This window comes from Astatotilapia calliptera, chromosome 13, assembly GCF_964374335.1.
Source record: "Astatotilapia calliptera chromosome 13, fAstCal68.1, whole genome shotgun sequence".
NCBI classification, from domain to species: domain Eukaryota; kingdom Metazoa; phylum Chordata; class Actinopteri; order Cichliformes; family Cichlidae; genus Astatotilapia; species Astatotilapia calliptera.
The window spans coordinates 14,464,609-14,486,311 of NC_137434.1; the positions used below are offsets into that span (position 1 = coordinate 14,464,609).

General features: G+C 41.5%; 1 long non-coding RNA gene across 1 annotated transcript in view; it reads left to right on the forward strand.

The window, feature by feature from the left end:
- LOC145419725 (uncharacterized) overlaps positions 1 to 14,412 on the forward strand; it is a 61,682-nt gene extending 47,270 nt beyond the window's left edge. Inside the window, exons 2-3 of the long non-coding RNA XR_013901062.1 lie at positions 12,264 to 12,441; positions 12,562 to 14,412. This is a non-coding gene — a long non-coding RNA (uncharacterized LOC145419725). The remainder of the gene's footprint in view (positions 1 to 12,263; positions 12,442 to 12,561) is intronic.
- Positions 14,413 to 21,703: the final 7,291 nt, after the last annotated feature.

The window sequence follows — 21,703 nt, forward strand, 5'->3', positions numbered from 1 at the left end:
CTAGCCCTAACCTCCCACAGTAATGAAGGAAAAACTTCTCATTTGTGGTTTTCCCTTCTTCAAAACAATGTCTTCACACTGTGTCTAACTCAAACAGAATGCATTGTTCTTCAGCTTGTTAGATAGCACTGAATCAAAGCCCCACACTGGCATTCAGATGTCAGTTAGAAGGTCCATTTTCATGAGGCCGTGCTAACACCTGCAGTTCCCAATTTTTTCCCCCGTTGTGTTCACATTCAGTGCATGGTCATGTCTGCACTGCAGCTTTCTCTTTTCACTTTCAGTGAGTTTATCGTTAAAAAGTAAAAGTAAAATTAAGTACATGACTCCGTGTCAGTACCCAGCCTTTAACATGGGCTGAAAAACTGCCCCTGGTGGTGTCGTTACAGTGAATCATAGAAAAGCAATATGGCTGCATTCTTACTAGAAATAGCAGTGCTTGAAAAACAAAGCATTCCCTTTTTTGAACATTAAAGTACTCATTAGCATTCGTGCATAAAGTCTAACAAAAGATTTTCCACTGTCATCTCAAAATGGTCTGACATCTGTGCCAAATACTTAAAATATAAACTGTTTCCTGGAAACAAGTACAAACACAGAGCCGCCCTCAGCGCTATTTCAGAGGAATTAAGTAAAGCTAAGGTGCTGAAGGAACTATAGAAACTTTTGTACCTTAGAAGTGCACAGTGTGCCATTTGACCATGCTGTATATGACAGCTGTTTTGGTTTGAGGTTGAAAACGATCATCACCTTCTCTATTTTCTGCTACCCACAAAAGTATGAAGAGGACAGAATCTCAGTGAACTTAAATTTTAGTATCCATTTATTAGCTAACAACAAATAGCTAACAACACAGCTATTTTTGTTAGCTATTTCATGGATCGTGGGACATTTAATATTGCTGACTTTTATAAGACTGTAGCAAACCACATCTTCATTTCTGATGGTCCAATGTCAAATATTTTTGTCAAGCATTTTGAACGGAGTTTTGTGATTACTGAAGAAACTCCAGAGAAATTGTTGCTGCTGGTGCAACTGGTCGGTCGCAATGACTGGTGGGGGGTGGAGTTGAAAATGTGCAATTTTTTAAAAAGATACTTGTCCCATGTATACAAAATGAAAAGCACAGACAGTGGCTTCAGTGTGGCTCTGTTTTGATTTTGCTCTTCTTAATGTTTAAACTTCACTCTTCTTTACAAGTGACTGCCACACTAACAACAGCAGAACAAGAGTAGCCCACAGACCAGTTGCCTTTATCTGGCAACAGACAGATTCTCTCTGCAGGTAGACAGTCCCTACTGTCATCACGCTGTCAATGGAAACCCATTTTCAGCCCATCACTGTCAAGGGTCTTTGTTCTGTCTGCTGGAATTTATCTTATGCTGGTTTCTCAACACTTGTAACTCAAAAGGCTGACTAAACTCGCCGAAGTGACAAAACATTTGACAGGTTTAAAAAAGATTCAAAAAGCTAAATAGAATGTTTTCATCTTGAAAATCTGACAGCTTAAAGCATGCAAGTAAATTTCCATAAGTGAAGACTTTAATTCAAAATTCAGTGATCTTTTTTAATGAACACACAGTTTTTATTTTTAAAAACATTAAAACATCTTGAAAATGTGAAATATGTAACTGGAGGATTTATTTAAGTTCCCATAACTATCCTGGGGCTTTTATTTTGAAAATCACACTACAAAATAACTGTAGCTGTATGTGCAAACTGAGAAGTTGTACTTTGAGAAGTCCATACATTTTAAATCACACTGGTCTCCCGATCAACCAATGGCTTTTATTTTGAAAATACAACACACCTGGTTCTTCCTGTTAGCTACTAACAGGGTCTGGGACTGTTGTCTGTTGTACATCAGTATGTGTCATGAGAAAGCAGAAGACAGCTTTAAAATTGTGTGCGCGTCTGTGTTTTACTTTACTACTGCCAGCAGGGCGATGTAGGCTGAAGTCAAACACAAGGTGATCATTTAATGCTGATAAGACCAGAGATTAACAAAGTTCAAAATCCAAAGATTAACAAAGACCAAAGCTAGGTATACAAATCTATGAAGCACAGGAAACTACTTCAAGAGAACAAGCAGCTTCATGGAAAATGTGACAAAGGTGAGACAAACAAATCTCTACCGAAATAAAACAGGAAATTTAAAAAAAAACTGAACAGGGGATAACAAGTCGACACAGGGAGAACAAACAGGCAGGGAAACACAAATGAAACTGAAGGAAAAGAATGAAAACAACTCTTATGAATAACAAGCTAAGGACTAACCAAAACTTACAGAACCCCAAACAAAGAAAATCTAAAATAAAAGACTTGAACAATAAGCTCAATATATACAGGAGCCGCTCGTAAATATAATACATAAAACATATATATACATAAAAGTATAAACAACACTGGTAGTCTAATTTTTCAAAAGAAACAAAGGGCAAACCCAAACATGAATCATACACAAAAAGAACAAAGAACTCTCAAAAACTTTTAAAAAGACCCAGGACCATGACAGAACGGCAGCTTACATACTGTACTTACCTACATACATACATGCTGTTACAATTTGTCTTAAAACAGAGTTTAAATTATATCCTTGACTCAAAACATGTTTTTGTATTTTCTGTACTTTCATTGCCAAAGGAGACGGTCACAGACTGTCAGCGACACCACAGATATAACAGATAGATGGCTAGATAGCTTTAAATACACTGAAATGTGTATAATTTCAAACATGGCCTTATAATCAGACTCAAGCATTTGCCTGGGAGACAGACAGGTATTTGGTGTGATTGCACAAGACAAATATCAGCCAATCACAGGGTTGATAGTTGGGCGAGAAAGGATATTGAAATTAACCATTTAGATGGAAATATTCAACTGAATCAATTTTTCAGCCGCCCATTGCTTATATCTGGAATGCAGCCCAGGGCTAAGGGTACAAATCATCTAGAATTAAATGGAGTTTCCAAAACATTTTATTTGAAATTACAATGTAATTATATTTACTTGAAAATGTGTAGATACATATTTGTATCCTTTTGGGGGGGGATAACAGCCTGTAGTTGTTTGCTATAGTTTTCAACAAGTCTCACTCATGTCTCCTGAGCAATCCTGGCCCATTTTTCTCCTCCAGATTTGATGGTTTTCTGACATGGACCTTGGTCTTCAGTTCACCCCACAGATTTTCAGTGGGATCAATCGAGTCAGGACTGTGTGCAGGCCAGTCAGTAAGGTTCACTTTGGTCTTATTCTCTTCTTCCTGAGAAAACGTTGACAAAACAAATTTCATACACTAATGGAGTAATAATTCATTTTATCACAGGAAAGTAGAAATACCTAAACTGTAAGTCATCTTATACGCAGAGCCTCTGTGTTATTTAGTTATTTCCCCATTTTACACTGTAAATATGTTGTAATTGTATTATGTGGCTTAAACCTTGCCTTTTAAACATTTTGATTATGAGTTATATTGCCATGAAACATTGCTGTTTCACTATTCAGTTGTGCTGCTATTTTTAGCACTTTGCACTAAAAAAAACTTTTCCACGTTAAAAATTATGTGTGATTCTGTTCTCTAGGCATATGAGCAGTCAGTCTGTGTATGGTGGACAGATAAAGAGATACCGGTGATTCTAAATTGCCCATAGGTGTGAATGTGAGCGTAAATGATTCTCTGCCTCTCTGTGTTAGCCCTGCGTGGCACACCCCAAGGTGCACCCTGCCTCCGGCCCTGTGGTGGCTGGGATAGGCTCCAACATATCCCAGGGACCTGAAATTATGGTCTTACTAATAGATTTTTTTTCTGCTTTTCCCACTCTGTTGGTTAATTCATCCACTCTGACCCCGCCTTTCACTTGAATGAGTATTGATGGAGATTATTCAGATTTTTGCAACAAATTATGAAATGATTTGTAAAAAGTAATTAAACCAAAGTGCTAGCAGTCATAACACTGCCAAGCCATGTGTAGGAGGCTCCAAGGAAGAAAAATAATAATAAAAAAAAAGGAGTTCAGTTGATCATAATATTGTCATAGCTTCTGCTAAGGCCATGCTAAAGATTCATTGGCAGGACACGCTGGAAGAAAGTTCAAGGATTTTAATGATTTTAATGAACACTTCAAATTTATAACGAGTAAGTATTTATCCTTATTCAGAAATCTCTGTTCCTTTGCAAGATTAAGTCTTGTTACCATCAAGTGGTTTGACAGATGAGTGTGTTTCTATTTCCAAGCTGGTTGCTGGTTCAAGTAGTTATTGCTTTTACAGTGGAGGTTACAGGCGAGTCTTTGGGTGGCACAAGCACAGAAACAGGTAAGAATACTGTTTCTGATGAGTTTGAGCTCAGATAAGTATTTTCTTGTGGGTGGGAGTGGAACACAAGTTTCTCCAGAAGCAGGTGGCTACAGCAGGACAAGATCTGTGACAAAAGAAGACAGGTCTGGTAAGTGCATTGAACGGATTAACAGGTAAGCAAACAAAGCATGAGAGCTGTGGGTTCTGTGGTAGTGAGTTACAATAACACAATGTATACCAGCAGTCCAACAAGGAACACAGAGGACAAAGATAGAGAACGCAGGTTAACCTGGGAGGACACGAGCATGGCAAACATATACAGGGTGGGCCACTTATATGGATACACCGTAATAACATGGGAATGGTTGGTGATATTAAAGTCCTGTTTGTGGCACATTAGTATATGTGAGGGGGCAAACTCCTCAAGATGGGTGGTGACCATGGTGGCCATTTAGAAGTCGGCCATCTTGGATACAACTTTTGTTTTTTCAATAGGAAGAGGGCCATGTGACACATCAAACTTATTGGTAATGTCACAAGAAAAACAATGGTGTGCTTGGTTTCAACGTAACTTTATTCTTTCATTGTTTCATTGCTTTCACTTCCATTGTTTGCAACAATCTGACCAGGGGTTTTTAAATTTCATTCATCTATTAATTTTATATCCATATATTGCTTTTCTGTAGCCAACTCTGAGCATTAAAGGTGATTGATCTAAATATCCATAGTATCCATCCTAACACTGGTATTGATATCCAACCAATACTAGCTTTATAGCACTGATATCTTAATTCTCGCCTATAAGTTCAGAGTGTAGACCAATGAATTGTGTTACTTTTACATACACTATGGAAGTGTCTGTAGAATGTGTTCAGAAATGATTGATCTCATAAATTATGACACACTGCTCTCCCCTACTTAGGCTGCTTTTATAGGTTAAAAGTATCAGTATTGGTATGGATACAGGTATTGGTGTGAAAATTTGCAGTACTGCACGACACTGCTGAGCATCAGTGTTATGGGAAGTATCATGCTGTCAGCAGATCTCTTTATCTCACAGCCTTGTTTTTTTTCTGTCAAAACTATTTTTTAATCTAGTCACATTTTACCACGTGTTTAAAAAAACCTATGCTTCTGAAATAGAGAAAAGACACTGGTGCTTATGTGTGCTTATCATATTGATAAGACAACTTTAGATCTCATAATGTTTGCTATTTGAGCACACAAAAGAGTTTTGTTTTGTTTTTTTGTCACAGAGGAAGCATCAATAGATGCTCTTTTTGTAATTTGCAGCTTCATTGCCTGTTCATCTTGTGGTAATTTGCTTTTGGCAAGAACAGTCACATCCCTTTTTACTCACTTAATTAAGTTTAGAGAATAACGTCCACTTGCTGTGACATTTGTGTTCACCCTCACATCATCTATCTCTAGTGAATGAAAAAGGAGAAAATATAGGATGACGCTGATGTATTTGCAGGACTATAGCACACAATATAGCCATAGTTTATATTCATGGGAGAAAATGAAGATTTAATGATGTATCAAAAGAATAAAAGGTGACAGATGTCTCAGCCTCTGGCTGATGACACTAGTGATATTTCAGGGACACCTCAAGATTCCTCATGCTCTGCTGTTATCGTTTGGGTTTTTTAAAGAATTGCCCTCAAGTAACTGCTAGCAGATGAATTTGTATTGAATTTTTGTGCACCTGAAATGCATTGACCTGGTGGTGACACCCCAAAAGAAAACAAATAAACATTTTATTCTTCAGCATTAATATTTTATAAGTTGTCCTGTTTGATCGGTATATTAAACCCATTAAATGGTATTTTTTTTGTTCTATTAACAAGTTCTCCTCTCAGGAAAAGCAACTTATAGTCTGACCTGAGAGATTTGCTTTGACATTTACAGAGGCTACTGTGTCCAGGCCACCATACTTTCTGCTGCAGTTTTCTTCGCTCTGTTCTTCATGGATGCTGGAGATAAATTTAATCTTCCTAGTCACGAGTTCATTATTTGCTCACAGTGATATTATTTCTGTTTTTACAGTATAATAACATTTGTGTAAACATTGTGAATACCAACACAAGGGAGGATATGTAGTTTTACTGCTGGAATAAAACCAGCAGGAAGTAAACAAGCTTTCTGGGGGGCACGCAAAAAGGCAAACAGTAATGTTTTATAGATATTCTTGGCTATCCCTTTGACAGCACATCAAAACATACAGCTCTCCACACATGACGCATATCAAGGCTCTCTGAAATAATTTATGAGACCTTCTTCACGGATGCTACCCACACTTGCACAACAGCAACCGAGATCTACAAACCAAATCGAACTTTTGTTGAGTTTTGGCTGCACCCTGCATTTCTGGATCAGCAAACAATACATGAGATGGATAAACTTCCAAGCCCTCATGTGAAGGTGATATGTTAAAAGTAGCTCTTTATATTTTGAATCCATAAGGCAATTTATAATTCCACAGAATTGTGAGAATATAATAATGTAATAGACACATTTTTATATATCATCTTGGACTCTATACTTTGGTTTTATATTTTAATTGCACATGTATGTAGTTTTGTGTCAATGGACTTTGCAGTATGTTTTCACATTGTTAAAGCAGGTAAAAAAAAGCTCAATATAAAGTGTTTTTTTAAGGTTTGGGGCCACCATGGGTGGTCAGACTCAACTAAAGTTCAGCTGTCATTGATTCTGAACTGTGTGGAGCACCATTCTTGCCAAAGATACCCCCTCATTTAATTTTATCATAATTATTCATATCATTTTAATTCTCATTAAGTTGTTCAGTGACCAATCATAATTGCTGGATGGGGGCACTATTATCCAGCAGGACAGAAGCACTCAGAAGAACTTTTGTATTGATTTTCTTTGACATTGTCTCTGTAATGGGAGAAGTGAACCAAAACCATGTCAGAAAAAGGCTTTCACATCATAAAGCAGCTACTGGATTCATTCTCGCTGTAGGGGTCAAGGTTTTCCTCCCTAAATATGCAATGCACTGAGCCTGTATTCTCACAGTCTATTGTTTCTCTGCGCTCCATTTTTGTAAAGCAAGCAGAAGTTGTCATGTTAGAGCAAATGTCACTATTGTCAGCTGACCTGAATGAAACTCAGCAGGGAATAATGACATACATTAGCAGGCAGTAACAGTAGTACACGGAGACCAATTTTCTTCTAATTGGACATAATTGGATCTAAAGCTTAATTTTGCCTCTACACTACAGTGGTCTTAGTCACAAACCAGAAATTTCCCCCCACCTCCCCACACACCTTTTTTCTTCTTTTTTTAAAATAAATCAAGATGAAATCAATGTGATGATCAATTTCGATGTAAAGAATATGAAGCATCTTAAGGAACATCTTCATTACACAAGAGAACAGCTAGGATCAGACTGAAAGGACACGTGTCTGTGTCCACACTGGCTGTCTAATAAATAAGTATTTAACATATAAAGGTTTCACTGGAGTCAGTCAAGCTGTGTGGGCAGGAAGTTAAATTTCAGTCTATTGCACTTCTCCACTGTCCACCACCATAGCCAAAGCTAATCTTCCTCTCTGAAAAGTCAAATGGATGCTTTTGAAAGCACATTTTTGTAAAAAGCACCCACCTTTTTCTTTATGCGGGTAGGTCACCACTACCTTTCTGTCTGGCTGTCTGCAGAGCATTCGTCCACAGCTTTCAAAGATGTCTTTTACATTTGCAACCCTCATTGCATCCCTTTCTATTTATAGGAATAAATGTAGCTGCACATATTTAGTCATTTCTTCTTCTGCCAACATGTGTGTCTCATTTTAAATATTCATACTTTTAGTCACACTGGTGGTGCCTCCACGCCCGATAAATATCTCATAGAATACATTTCTAGACAAGATAAATCAGTGACCTTTAAAGAATCCAAGTTATGATTTAGGAGTGTGGGAATTTAAATCATTTAGCAAGTCAACTAAAAACTCTTAGTGCCAGGACTTGGCCTTAATGTGAGAAGAAGTTATTTGTTTACAGTGAATAGAATAAAGTGCACTGTGTGGTTTGTAAAATTATTCAAAGTGCTATATAAAAGCCTGCCTATTCCATAGTTTGCATATGTGCTGTCAGTAAGTGTGCAGTAAGAGCTCAAACATGTTCTGTTCAGTGTAATTGCACACTTTTTTTCCTGGTTATATTGTAGCCATGGGTTATTGGCATAAATAATTCGTAATGTTATTCTAACACATTTATAGTCTTGATTACAGTAGAGCTATTTGCAGATGATTGAACCTCCCGTTTAATGCGGAAATCTCTGAAGCAGCTGTTTAAAATTAATTTCTAGTTATCATAGTACAATATTCTCTTATTGTCACGGTCTGGGGGGCAGACCGTGGGGGATGTAGGAGAAATAGGACCCAAACGCTGGACTTAATGGAATGAACAGTGGGTTTATTTACAGTCAGGTAATTGTACACCACACATTGAATCTCCAAAAGTGCTCCCTCGACTCCCGTGACGTGTCTTCTCCCAAGTGCTGGTATCCCGTGCTCTCTGCCCCTGTGCCTTCACACACCCCGTGTGTCTTGCAGTCCTGTGTTCCGCTGTCCTCCTGGGGAAAAACACAGACACAGCCGTTATGGCACCAACTCCGGCAGGCATACACTTTAACAACACTAGAAACACTGACATGGAGTCTAACTCAACGATCCTGCGCCGGAGGAAGCTCCATCGCTCTGTTAAGTAGCTCCCCCGACGATCCTGATCAGAAGCAGGTGTGTGGTAAGCTAGGCGTGACCAGCAGCTGGCAGGGCCACACCCATCAGGCCTGCAGGTGGCTGTCCTTCATCCTCCAGCCTCACACACATACACACACCAGCATTGAACACAAGAACACAGTGCAGCAAACATACATCCAATACACTAATAACAATAAAGGTCCACACTGTTCACGAACCCCGAGTCCCCGGAACCGGGTCCGTGACAGTACCCCCCCCTCTAAGGGTCGACTCCCGACGACCCCAAAACAAAACCACAGAACAACCAACCCAGGGCGGGTGGCGGGGGGTCCAGGACGGAGGGCCCCAAAACCACTCCGCTAAACAGCCACCACAAAGCAACAAAAGAAAAACACAGGTCAACAGTCCAATCCCCCGGTCCAGTGGCAGCAAACAGTTCTGGCGGCCGATCTGCAGGACGGCAAAACAAGCGGGACCCGCTGCGGGTTAGGCAGTGGCGGCAAAAAAGTTCAGGTGGCCTACCTCTAACCCCTTGATGGAAACGCAGGAGCTCCGGCGGGCGGCCATGGGTCCGGCAGCCGCGGTGGAACGGTTCTGGTGGCCTGCCACGGGTCCGGTGGCGGCGGCGTTGCTCCTCCGGCGGCCTGCCACGGGTCCGGTGGCGACGGCATTGTAGCTCCCGCCTCAGCACAACCCATGATTCTCGATGTACCGGCCGGGCTGCAGGACGTGGCGGCCGGGCTGCAGGACGTGGCGGCCGGGCTGCTGGACGTGGCGGCCCCTCCGGCACGCCGACCTCCAGCTCTGGCTCAGCGGATCCCTCCGGACCTCCGAGCTCCTCCGGTGGCAGCGCGGGCTCACCAGGCTCGCTGAGCTCCTCTGCTGGCAACGCCGGTCTCTCCGGCTCGTTGAGGTCCGCCAGCAGCGGTGCGGGCTTCTCAGTGGGTGGCTCGCTGAGCTGCTCCAGCTCAGTGCTCCTCCGGCATTAGCTCGCTGGGCTCCCCCGGCTCGCTGAGCTCTACAGCTGGCGACGCGGGCTCCCCTCGCTCGCTGAGCTCCTCCGGCTCGCTGAGCTCCTCCGGCTCGCTGAGCTCCTCCGGCTCGCTGAGCTCCTGCTCGGGCTCGCTGAGCTCCTGCTCGGGCTCGCTGAGCTCCTGCTCGGGCATGCTGAGCTCCTGCTCGGGCATGCTGAGCTCCTCCAGCTCGCTGAGCTCCTGCTCGGGCATGCTGAGCTCCTCCGGCTCGCTGAGCTCCTGCTCGGGCATGCTGAGCTCCTCCAGCTCGCTGAGCTCCTGCTCGGGCATGCTGAGCTCCTCCCGCTCGCCGAGCCGCTGCTCCCGCTCTCCGGGCTCCTGCTCCGGCTCGCAGGGCTCAACAGCTGGCCGTGCGGGCACCTCTGGCTGCGCTTCAGCCACAGATGGATGATCCGGAGGCGAAGATGGTGATGCGGTGTCCGCAGGTGGGGAAGGTGAAGGTAGAGCCGGTGAAGAAGATGGCCGAGGGGTGACTGCATGCGGATGGGATGATGACGGCGCTACAACCGCAGATGGTGAAGCCACCAGTGGCGTGGAGACTGCTGAATGAGGCCACGCTAGTTGTACTGTTGGCCGGCTTGCAGCAGCGTCAGCGGTGTCACCATCCACTGAAAACAAAAAAGCAGATGGGGTGAGAAATGAAAAAGTGTCCTTATTACTCACCACAGCCGGTTCTTGAGATGTCCGGGAGGGCGGCTGCGGTGAGGAACGCCGGCGGCGCGAACGCCGTTTCCGGGTAGACGTCGGGGCCGGCGTATCAGGCTGAAGAACCTCAGGCTGGCCGAGTGGGGGGGGCAGCCTGGATCGGAGAGTGGAGGTGAAGGGTGTTGAGCAGGAAATCCGCCACAATCGGAAAAAGATTGTCCAACACCCAGGGAAAACAAGTCAGTGTTTCCTGCAACCGCTTCTCCACAGCACAACGTAAACCCTCCGCGTGCGCTTCCAGCCACAGTTCACATAGACGATTTACTTTGTCTGTCACCTCCCTCCTGAACCTCTCCGAAAAGTCCGCTGGGTCCATCTGGCAGGATCGTTCTGTCACGGTCTGGGGGGCAGACCGTGGGGGATGTAGGAGAAATAGGACCCAAACGCTGGACTTAATGGAATGAACAGTGGGTTTATTTACAGTGAGGTAATGGTACACCACACATTGAATCTCCAAAAGTGCTCCCTCGACTCCCGTGACGTGTCTTCTCCCAAGTGCTGGTATCCCGTGCTCTCTGCCCCTGTGCCTTCACACACCCCGTGTGTCTTGCAGTCCTGTGTTCCGCTGTCCTCCTGGGGAAAAACACAGACACAGCCGTTATGGCACCAACTCCGGCAGGCATACACTTTAACAACACTAGAAACACTGACATGGAGTCTAACTCAACGATCCTGCGCCGGAGGAAGCTCCATCGCTCTGTTAAGTAGCTCCCCCGACGATCCTGATCAGAAGCAGGTGTGTGGTAAGCTAGGCGTGACCAGCAGCTGGCAGGGCCACACCCATCAGGCCTGCAGGTGGCTGTCCTTCATCCTCCAGCCTCACACACATACACACACCAGCATTGAACACAAGAACACAGTGCAGCAAACATACATCCAATACACTAATAACAATAAAGGTCCACACTGTTCACGAACCCCGAGTCCCCGGAACTGGGTCCGTGACACTTATTACCACATGTACAGTGTGCCGTCTGAATGAAAATGCTTTCAGGCCAGTATCTGGGAATTCATCTGGTTTCTGTAAAATTAAATAGGTGTGAGGATGCTGTGGTATCTGACAATGAGACATGTATGTGTAGCAGAATGAATATTATGTTTCAGTATTCCATTATTAATGACCGTTATTAGTCAATCACATTATATGGTGCTACTATAAATCGTAGCTGCTATTTGAGTATCTTCCACTAACTCACTTGTTGCTGTGCATAACTGTTACAGGTGGGCGTCGCGCACATGTTGCTGCTGCCTCAGACTCAGTTGGCTTCATTTTTGTTGTTTGGTGCTACTCAAGTTTCTGTAGAGATCACCTGCAGATTATTTCCTTTGAAGCCTTCCAGCACTGTGAAGTTATCTGATAGTTAGCTGTTACTCAGCTGGTAGGAGGCCCTTTTTCTAGCTGATGATCACCAGTGTGTTTCTGCAGTCAGGTTAACCACAGAGGGTGCATTTGATTTTTGTTTTGGATACATTAACAACTTGTGTTTCTCTTTTATTTAGAAGCAGAAGGCCTAAAGTGGAGGTGACTGGGTGCCTTGGTGGTGGGGCCTTCTGTGTGATGTGCTTATTTATGCACCGTTGGTTCAAGCTGCACCATAGTGTGAGTAGATGAGTTGCACGTAACATAAGTTGGTGATTTTCTGGACCTGACCTCATCTGGCATCCCATTCACCCAGTGGTAAGCAACTGCTTTACAGTACATGTAGAATCGATTCCTGAGCTCTTTTATGTGATACATTTGAGATAAATAGATGTCAATAAATAGTTTTTACACTGAACCACATCTCTCTCTCTCAAGTATAACTGACCTAATGGACCGATGGTTAAAAGGCTGGTTCTGTCCTGGGTGTCAGACTGGAGAACTTGGTGGAGGGGTCTGAGAGGAGAATGCTAAAAAGCTTCTCAATATCATGAACAACCCTTCTGATCCCATCTGAGCACACACAGCAAAAGACTGATCGCCGCTAAATGCAGAACTGACCGCCACAGGAAATCCTTCTTTTCTGTGACAATAAGACCATATAACTCTTCCTCCCTCTGTAGATGACTTTTTTAGAATTAATATTAATGCAATTTTTGTCTTTTTACTCAGATTGTGCAATATTATTATTCATCTGTATCTTACTGAATGTTTGTTATTGAATGTTTGTCTCATTCCCCCATTATATACTGCTACTCTATTTTTATTCCTTGCACCGACATTATGTCACTTGTATTGATATTATGTTATTTTATTTTATTCTATTCTTGTGTACTTTTTTTCCTCTTGCCGCATTGAGCATGTTTAAGACAAAAGAATTTCCCTCGGGATAAATAAGATAAGATGAGATAAGAACTTTATCTTATCTTATCTAAGAACCTTCTTGATAATTAGCATATGTTCAAACTAATTATTCTCTGGGTGACAGTCCCAGTTGTTGGGTTTTGAAAATAATTGTAAAGGCTTTTGAGCTGCCAATTGCTGCAGTCCTAGTGTGTTTGTGACATCACTGGTTACTTGCTCTTCTACTCATTACCCTCCACCACCTTGTGATGCCACACATGATTTCACCATTATGAAAATTGGTAAAAAAAAAAAAATGGGTAAAATTTTTCTTTTTAAAAGCCCATAACATTTTTTTCATTATGTACATATACACGGACATGGTTGCTCTTCAAGATGTGCATGAATTCAACTGCAAAACACCTTCCAAGAAATAGTCCCCGTTGCTGCTCTCCACAGAAGGATTAAGACTGGGCTTTGAGATTATATTTCCAGATGTTTCATGATCAGCTCCAGATCTCAAACAAGTCAAACATTTAAGTAGGTTTTGGGTCCTCTGTGTATTATTGATGCAGCAGCAAGAGTGAGTGGGAGGTTATATTGGCATCTTGTGTTAACTTGACTATAGATATAAACAGTCTTTATAAATATTTAGATACAGACAAATGGGTTCAGATGTGTGGAGGGTAAGTTTTGGACCCAAACCCAGGACTCCAAAAGCACAAAGTAACACTCAAAAACAACTTTATTGTTGACTCTCTCAGAACACAAGGAAGACAGGTTAGGAGAAAATAGTCCAAGGACGCAGCCATGAGGGACGACGCAACAAAGCACAAAAGGAGACTCAGACAATATATACACACCAGGTAATTAGGGACATGAAAAACTCTACATGGAACACAGCTGAATGAAATCAGACTAAGGAGACAAGCTTTAGCTAGCTGGCTAGTCTAGCTAGTTTTCAAACTACAGTTTATTTCTCCAAAGCATGTATACAAATTGTAATGTATAAAACACGTTTTCTCCTCAGATGGGTAGCCACAGCGACAAGGAAGCTACACAGAGAAAAGTGTTTAAGTAAAGCACAGTTTCTCACATCTAATATTCAGTTAACTTTGAATTCATTTGAAATTTGGCCAGTTATCTGAAGATTTCTCTGCTGAACTCAGTCCCTTATGCCCAATTATCTGCAAATAGGTCTGTGACCCTAACCCTAAATGTAATCCCCGTTTGTGCAGTCTTATAGAGCCACATGCACATGAATAAATAAAGAAAAGTAGCGTCTGTGTAAGTCTTGGTGGACTTGAACAGAATGTGGGGAATGTGGAGAACTTCAGAAAGTTATTAAAGGACTACATTAAAAAAAACTGTTATTATCCATTTTAATAGACGTGGGATTCGCTTTCATTGTATTTCTGTTTAACAGTTTAAATAGCAGCGAGATCTGTGTGGACTCATAATAAGTAAAGAATAATACTTTGTACAGTATGGGCCTCGGTGCCTGGAGTAAGGCCCTACTCACGAGCTGGATCACAGGCAAGATTTAGTTTGGGATTTTTTTTTAGCTCATCTCTGACTATCTTTGAAATTGTAATTGCCACTTTTAATGATCACATGTCAGTTATTTTTATGGTTGCTGAAATAATGATCAAAACCAGTGCCCCTATTTGAAGAGCACATCCTTTCACATCAATTACCACTGACCAGTTTGCTATGGCTTTCAAAGACCATGCGCTGAACTGTCACACAGATGAGATCATAATTATTTTAATGTCACATGGCTATTGTTGCCACATTAAGGTCATACATCTCTGAAGTAAAACTCCAACCACCGCTGAACAAGCCTATTTGTTCACTCAGATATGCAATACAGGAGAGCAGAGCTGCAGTTCACTTAAATGACCAGATACCAGATTGTCTGCCTAATGCTGCCGTGCTCAGCTATAGCACTTTACCACATAATACCAACCACTGTGTTTCATCAGTTTGAGCCCGTCTCACTTTTAGACTAAAACTGACAAGTTTAATAAACGCTTTCTTTCCACCCAGGTTCTTCAAAGGTATAGAGAGCAAAAGGATCACTGATTTCAGATTCAAACTCGAACCAGCCAGAACACATCAAGATGCAATATGTTAAAATAAATACTTCAAAGTCAAACCACATACAATCAATATAAACAAGCTATGGCAAGTGAAACTAGCCAAGGTGTCACAGGGCCATCAAGTTAGATGGCCACAGGTGAGAAATTTCTGTGGGGCATTGTTTGTTGAATGAGTCTTTTGCTGTCCTGTCCAGCACATCGTGGAGATGATGTGAAGGATTGTCCAATATTTTCTGTAACTTGTCCTCTCTGACTCTTCAGTCACAGAGTCAAGCTCCACACCCACAGTGTTGCTGGCCTTGCAGGTCAGTTTATTCAGTCTGTTGGTGTCCACTGTCCTCATTGTGCTGCCCCAGCACAGTACAACATAGCAGTGTCCACTGTTCACTGGCTACCAGAGATTCAGCAATTACAAATTTGTGTCCGGTCACAGGTTCAGTCTCTCCACATTTTGAGCATGCAGCTGTGCTCTTCTTGTAAAGATAAAGAAAACCACTCTTGATCCAAATGATCCATCAAACTCTAGACTAATCTCTAGCTTGCCATTTCTGTCTAAACTTCTGGAGAAAGCTGTCTTTTAAAGCTGCAATCATTTTGAAGTTTGAGTGACACTGATTGGATTTTTCAGTCTAGTTTTAAATTACAGCAAAAAGCACTGAATGTGCACTTTTAGGAGCTTCTAATAATCTTTTATGTATTGCAGATGCTGGTGACTGTGCTCTGCTTATATTCCTTAATCTCATTACTGCATTCACACATGAAAAATTGATTTCCTGTCTAGAGAAATAGATTGGTATTAGCGGCACAATGCTAAATTGATTCAAGTCATATCTGACTACAAAATCTGCTGAATGAATGTAATTTTATTCCCACCATGTCTCTTTAAAGGACTCAGGCACCTGTCTGTCTCAAAGTTAGCCCAAAAAGTTGACTATGTTCATCTGGACTTGATCAATGACTGATTAATGGCCATTCACAGAGAGTTGGGGAATAGCTGCAATCACAGCATTGTAAGATGGTGAAAGGTATGCCCGGAGGACCATAGGGACAAGACATAGTGGGGAGACAAAGGGAGGAGACAGAAAGAGGGAAGCATGTAAACTGTTAAGGGAGATACAAGGACATGACTACCACCTGGAGAGTGAGGGAGTGAGGGTCACATAGATGAAGACAAAGACACAAAGAGAACCTAATAGACAAGAGAACAAACCAGAAATGACCAACAAATTCAGGGGCATGAAAAGTACTAAACTCAATATTAAATTGCAGAAAACTAAATCATTACAACTCAAAGAATCACAAAAACACAATAAACTCAAAGTACTGGGTCAAATGACCCAGATCCATGACACATTCCCCAGCTCTCTGTCGATGGTACTCATGGCCATTGATCAGTGGCCGCTGTTCAATGGTCATGACAATTTGCATATTAATGATCAAAAAACTGACCTCACACCCCCATTGTTCGTCAGTGGTGCTTTTTTAAGTTAAGCGTCATTCAAATACTTGAGTAAAACAAACTTGTTGCCGTGTTGTAAGATGTACTGAACTGTATAACTTGTGCCAGTCTTTAAATTATAGTTAATTTAATCCAGCTCTTCTGAATTTACAGGGGGGAAATGTGGACATCGTGCTTGTGGCAGTAATTGGATGAGAATGTGAGACACTGCAAGTTAATTACTATAAGTTGTCAATATGAATATTACAATTAAATGACACTAATATAGTACATTTTGTTTTAATTTGGGAAAAAGTTCACCAATTTCTTCCAGAAAGCCATGTCTAAGTCTAGGAATAGGATATGTTGTGGAGTAGAGGAGTAGTAGGATACATAGTAGTGGGAGATATAGAATACTTGATAAACTTAAATGTTCAATACTCAGATAATGTCACGGCTGGGGCAGCAGTCGTGTTGTAGATGAATGAGGACCCAAAATGCAAGCAAGCGACTGATGAAGAGTGTGACGTTTATTTACAAGTGGCAGTGGCAGAAACAGACAATGAAGCATGAGAAATACTAACGGGAACCTAAACTGGGAAAAACTAAATAACAAACCTGAGAACATACGAAAAGGGCTGCGGGGCAGAGACACAGAGACGGGAACAAAGCACCATGAAACACAGCGATACACGGATGAACTCAGACAAGCCGACAACGAACACAGACCGACACCCACTAAATACACACACACAAGGTAATCGGGTAATCACACACAGGAAGGGAGAACAGCTGATCCTAATACACACGCTGACTGGAGGACACAAGCTGAACACAATGACAACAGACACAGACCTTCAGAATAGAACAGGAAATCCAGAACACGAGCCTTCAAAGTAAAGCAGGAAACACACAGACTGATTTACAACACAACACGGGGACACGAACAGAGCACCGAGGACAGACACAGGTAGGGCTGATAAAACACTAAACTTCAGGTTCAACCCTAAACTAATACAAAATCAGAACAAACACAAGGCACAAAAATGAACTTCAAGGAAACGCAAAACGCTGGGTCAAAATGACCCAGGACCATGACAGATAACTGTGTTTGTCAATATAACCAACTGACCCCCCGCTTTTCTTGAACTCTCCATCAATCCACATTAAGTTCATTAAGTTTTGCTCTGCTGCATTCAAATACTGGTGTTATTGAAGCAAAAAATGATGTGGCTCGGCTTTAAACATTCAGAATGAAGACTCGGGGAAGAGCTACAGGACAGAGCCGAAGCTCCTAAAAAGTTTTCCCTCCCACGGGTGCCATTCCCTCTGACAAATCTTTCATTCCTAGTGGCAACTCTTGCATCACTTTCATGCAGCACAAGAATCTTACAGTGGTTTAAAAATTCCTGTAAAATGTTTTACCAAGGAGCCGTACACTGCAGTAGCTCAATTCTTTAATTGTGCTTATGTTTTTTGCAGAGATACAGCATAATATTAGAGATTGGAGCTTTAACTTTGTGTTGCCAGTGCTGGATGGGAAAACTTCTGTCTGTCTGAATGCTGAACATTTTTCTTTATATGAATTTATAAGCAACCATGGATAGTGCTTTCATACATTCACATAGAGCAAAAAAAGCACACTCAGAATGAAAGCAATAAAAACTTTCTCCACCCACACAAAGGCAAACAAAGGCTAGTGTGTGAGGCTGGACAGACAGCTGCATCACAGTCAGTGATTTCTCCCTGTCTTTGGGAAATAAATGTTTTAATGTTTTCTAAAACAAAATGATTTATTCTTTAAAAAATGTTCTCTTCTAAACAACAAAGCATTTTTTAGGGATTTAAAAAGAAGTGTTGCTTCCTCAAAAGGTTTCTGACTCAAGGGCATCCGAGAGACCGGAATATGTCTGCTTCTTCCCTCACACCGTTTTCCAAATTCATCATCTTCTCTCAAAACGAATCAGAGGTTTCTCAGTGATAGCCTGTCGTTTCATTCATTACAAATAGCTATACCCAGAGGTGCCATTACATGTGCTTCAAGTACTTGAAACTCACGCATACAGAACTTTGGCTCTCAAATCTGTAAGAGGTTGTTGCTTCACCTTTCCTTTTGCTAGTAACTTTCTTTGAAGCACCTCCAAGTGGTACTCCATTCCTTGTTTCTCTCACAGGGTGGAACTGAAGCCAGACAAAAGTTCACCTCCTCACTCTTGAGGCCCGACCTTATTCGATTTCACCATGATTTATCCTCTGGAGCTTCTTCATCGTCTCTGTTTCACCCTTCTCCTCAAAATGTTGATAGATTAGACCAGTAATGACACCTTCTGCAAAGCAAAACCTCTTCAAATGTCACGCATATTAAACTTTAAAATGTAATCTAATTTCATTCATATGAATCTCAGGGCACACTCATGTCAGTGCAGGTGAAATTACAATTTTCAGTTCACACTCACATGTAATTTAAAAATAAGTAAGTGTGGTATTGAATGATGGTTGTAAGAGTATGAAATGGGGAAAAAAGTAATCTGACATCAAGCCATCATATTAAATGCACTGTTGTGCAACCTGTTTGACTGCTTTGACTAAAACATTCCTTGCCCTGAAAATGCTGTGCAAAAACTTTAACTTTCTTTTTCAATATAAGTACTCCTAATTTTTTTGTATGCAAGCTCTTTTATGTATGACAAAAAGTGTCTCTTGCTCAGGGGTTCTGATGAGGTTGGCAGCAGTGACAGATCCAGGTCTGGCATAAACTAACAGCGCAACATCAACCTTGAATTTGCAAACAAAAAGTGTTTCTGCATTTTTATGAGGCGCAACGTTGAGTTTACTGAAAATGTATTAACATTTCCTCCAGTGCAGCTAAATGTATTAGTATTAGTCTCTAGCTGCTGGTACTGGTGAGCACTACATCTATTACATTGCTCTATTTTGTGAAATAAACTGTTGGATCAATAAATCAGATTGTATTTTAAACCCTGTCCACAGGGTGTTGTGGATTATACCACAGCTAATCTGGGATGAAAGAGAATTTAAACAATTATTAAAATAATGGTTGTTAAGCAGAAGACAAGTCGTACTCTTAAATTCCGAAGCCTGAGCGTCGCCACAGACGGCAACTCAAAGTTGTTGTCTGTGCACAAAATCCCAGGTTTTGAATTATTCATTCTCCCATTTTAAAATAATTTGTGGCCACAATATGCAATTGCTTGAAACAGATTAGGCTTTCTCCCTAAAGCATTAATTGTAGTGCATCTGCTACTTTGTTGAAAAGATGTTTACAGATTTAGACTTTTCAAGGCATTAACGGATTTTTTTCCCTTCATAAAACTGTTGCCTAGCTGAAAGCATCCCCAAAGGGCTGTTTGATGGAGGAGCCCTGAAAAACTCGGAAGCAAAACAGTCTTAAAACACAAATAATAACGTTTTCAAATACAGCATGGTAACCAATGAGCCACAACCCATTTTGCCTAAAAATATGACAACCTTTCAAGCTGGATAAATTGCATATGAATACACGTTTTGAACTTACAAACAGAAGTTATTCATTTTGCAGAGACAATCATTCTATCCTTATTTATACCCATTAGTGTATTAATTTGCATTGTAAAGTTAGTCTCAAAGTCAGTGCAGTGTTGCTACCTGATCAAGATGGAGGGTCTGCATATCAAGAGGCTCAGCGTCTGCCACATGTTCCAAATCTTGTGATTACTTTGCTGCTAACATTCATTCTATTTCAAATCAGCACAGGCCTTCTCCTCGACTGCATCCTATTTTTGAAAAATGTCACGCACAGACTTTAAACGTATATAATGATTGCTGTAAAGTTTTAACTTCATATATCAAACACTTTTTAAGGCTTTCAGGCCTTTTTTTTTTTCTTTCCACATTGAAAACTGAGGCAGTGTTTGAAGCTAAAAGCCTGAATTTTTCTCTAGCCATTCTTACATATAAAAAAGATGTCACCCTGGACAGGTCACCAGTCTGTCACATATAGACAGGCAACCATTTGGGCAATTTAGAGTTACCAATTAACTTAACCCCACTAGCTGCATGTCTATGGACTGTGGGAGGAAGCTGGAGTACCCAAAGAGAACAGAAAGACCTCAGCCTGATGGTGGAACTGAACTCAAGGCCTTGTTACTCTGAGGTAACAGTGCTAACCACCTTACCACCATGTTGCCTTAGATAAAATATGAAGAAAAAAAAAAAAAGTCCAGGGGCCCGTTCTTCGTACCTCGCTAAGTAAGTTAGCTGGATTTGATTGTTGACGATTTCGCGTGATCTTGGATCGTTCGGTTCCCCGAAGCTCATCCGGGAGCAGGTTTACTTTATGTAAACAGGATTAGCTCGCGGCCACGCAGGTATGTCCGCTTCATTTATACGAAAGCAACAGCGATATTCCTCCACTGTTTCACCATAAATAAATAACATCAATGTAACTAAAGACAATGCAGCACTTGATCCTTTTATTGATGTCACACAGATACATACAGGTCATTTCCTAAAAAAGGGAAATGTACTATTAACATTCTATTACATGTATGTGATTATTACAGATGTAATTCACAGTTCAGAGTAGTAATTGTAAATTACTTCATGTAATCAAGATGAGAGACCACGGCTATAAAAGCGAAGGTGGATTTGGGAAGCCTGTCGCAGCCATGTCCTGTCCGTATACGCGAGCCACCCATTGCGGAAGGTGCAAGACTGATAAGGAGAGTCCTCAGAATTCAGCGTATATTGCGGGATAGACAGGATCCTTTAGCCCAGCGCGACAGTGTGCTCATAGAGAGATATCGATTTTCCCGTGAGGGTATTATTTACTTAACCAACTTGTTGACGAGGGGGTGCAGGACCACCACATGTCTTTTTTTGCTCTGCCCTTTTCTTGGTTGCTGTTATAAACAAACAGAGTATTCCAGGGTCTCTTTCCAAGAGACGACAAGCAATATAAGTGATAAATATTACCATTCTGTAGAATATTCTATTTCACTTTTACTTGTTCCCATGTTCTAGTGGGTCCTGCCGTGGCTCTAATCTGAAAGAGGATATAATGTAATATAATATAATATATTTACCCTACCGCCTACTGGTGTTGGCCAGAGGGGCCGATGGCGCGATATGGCAGCCT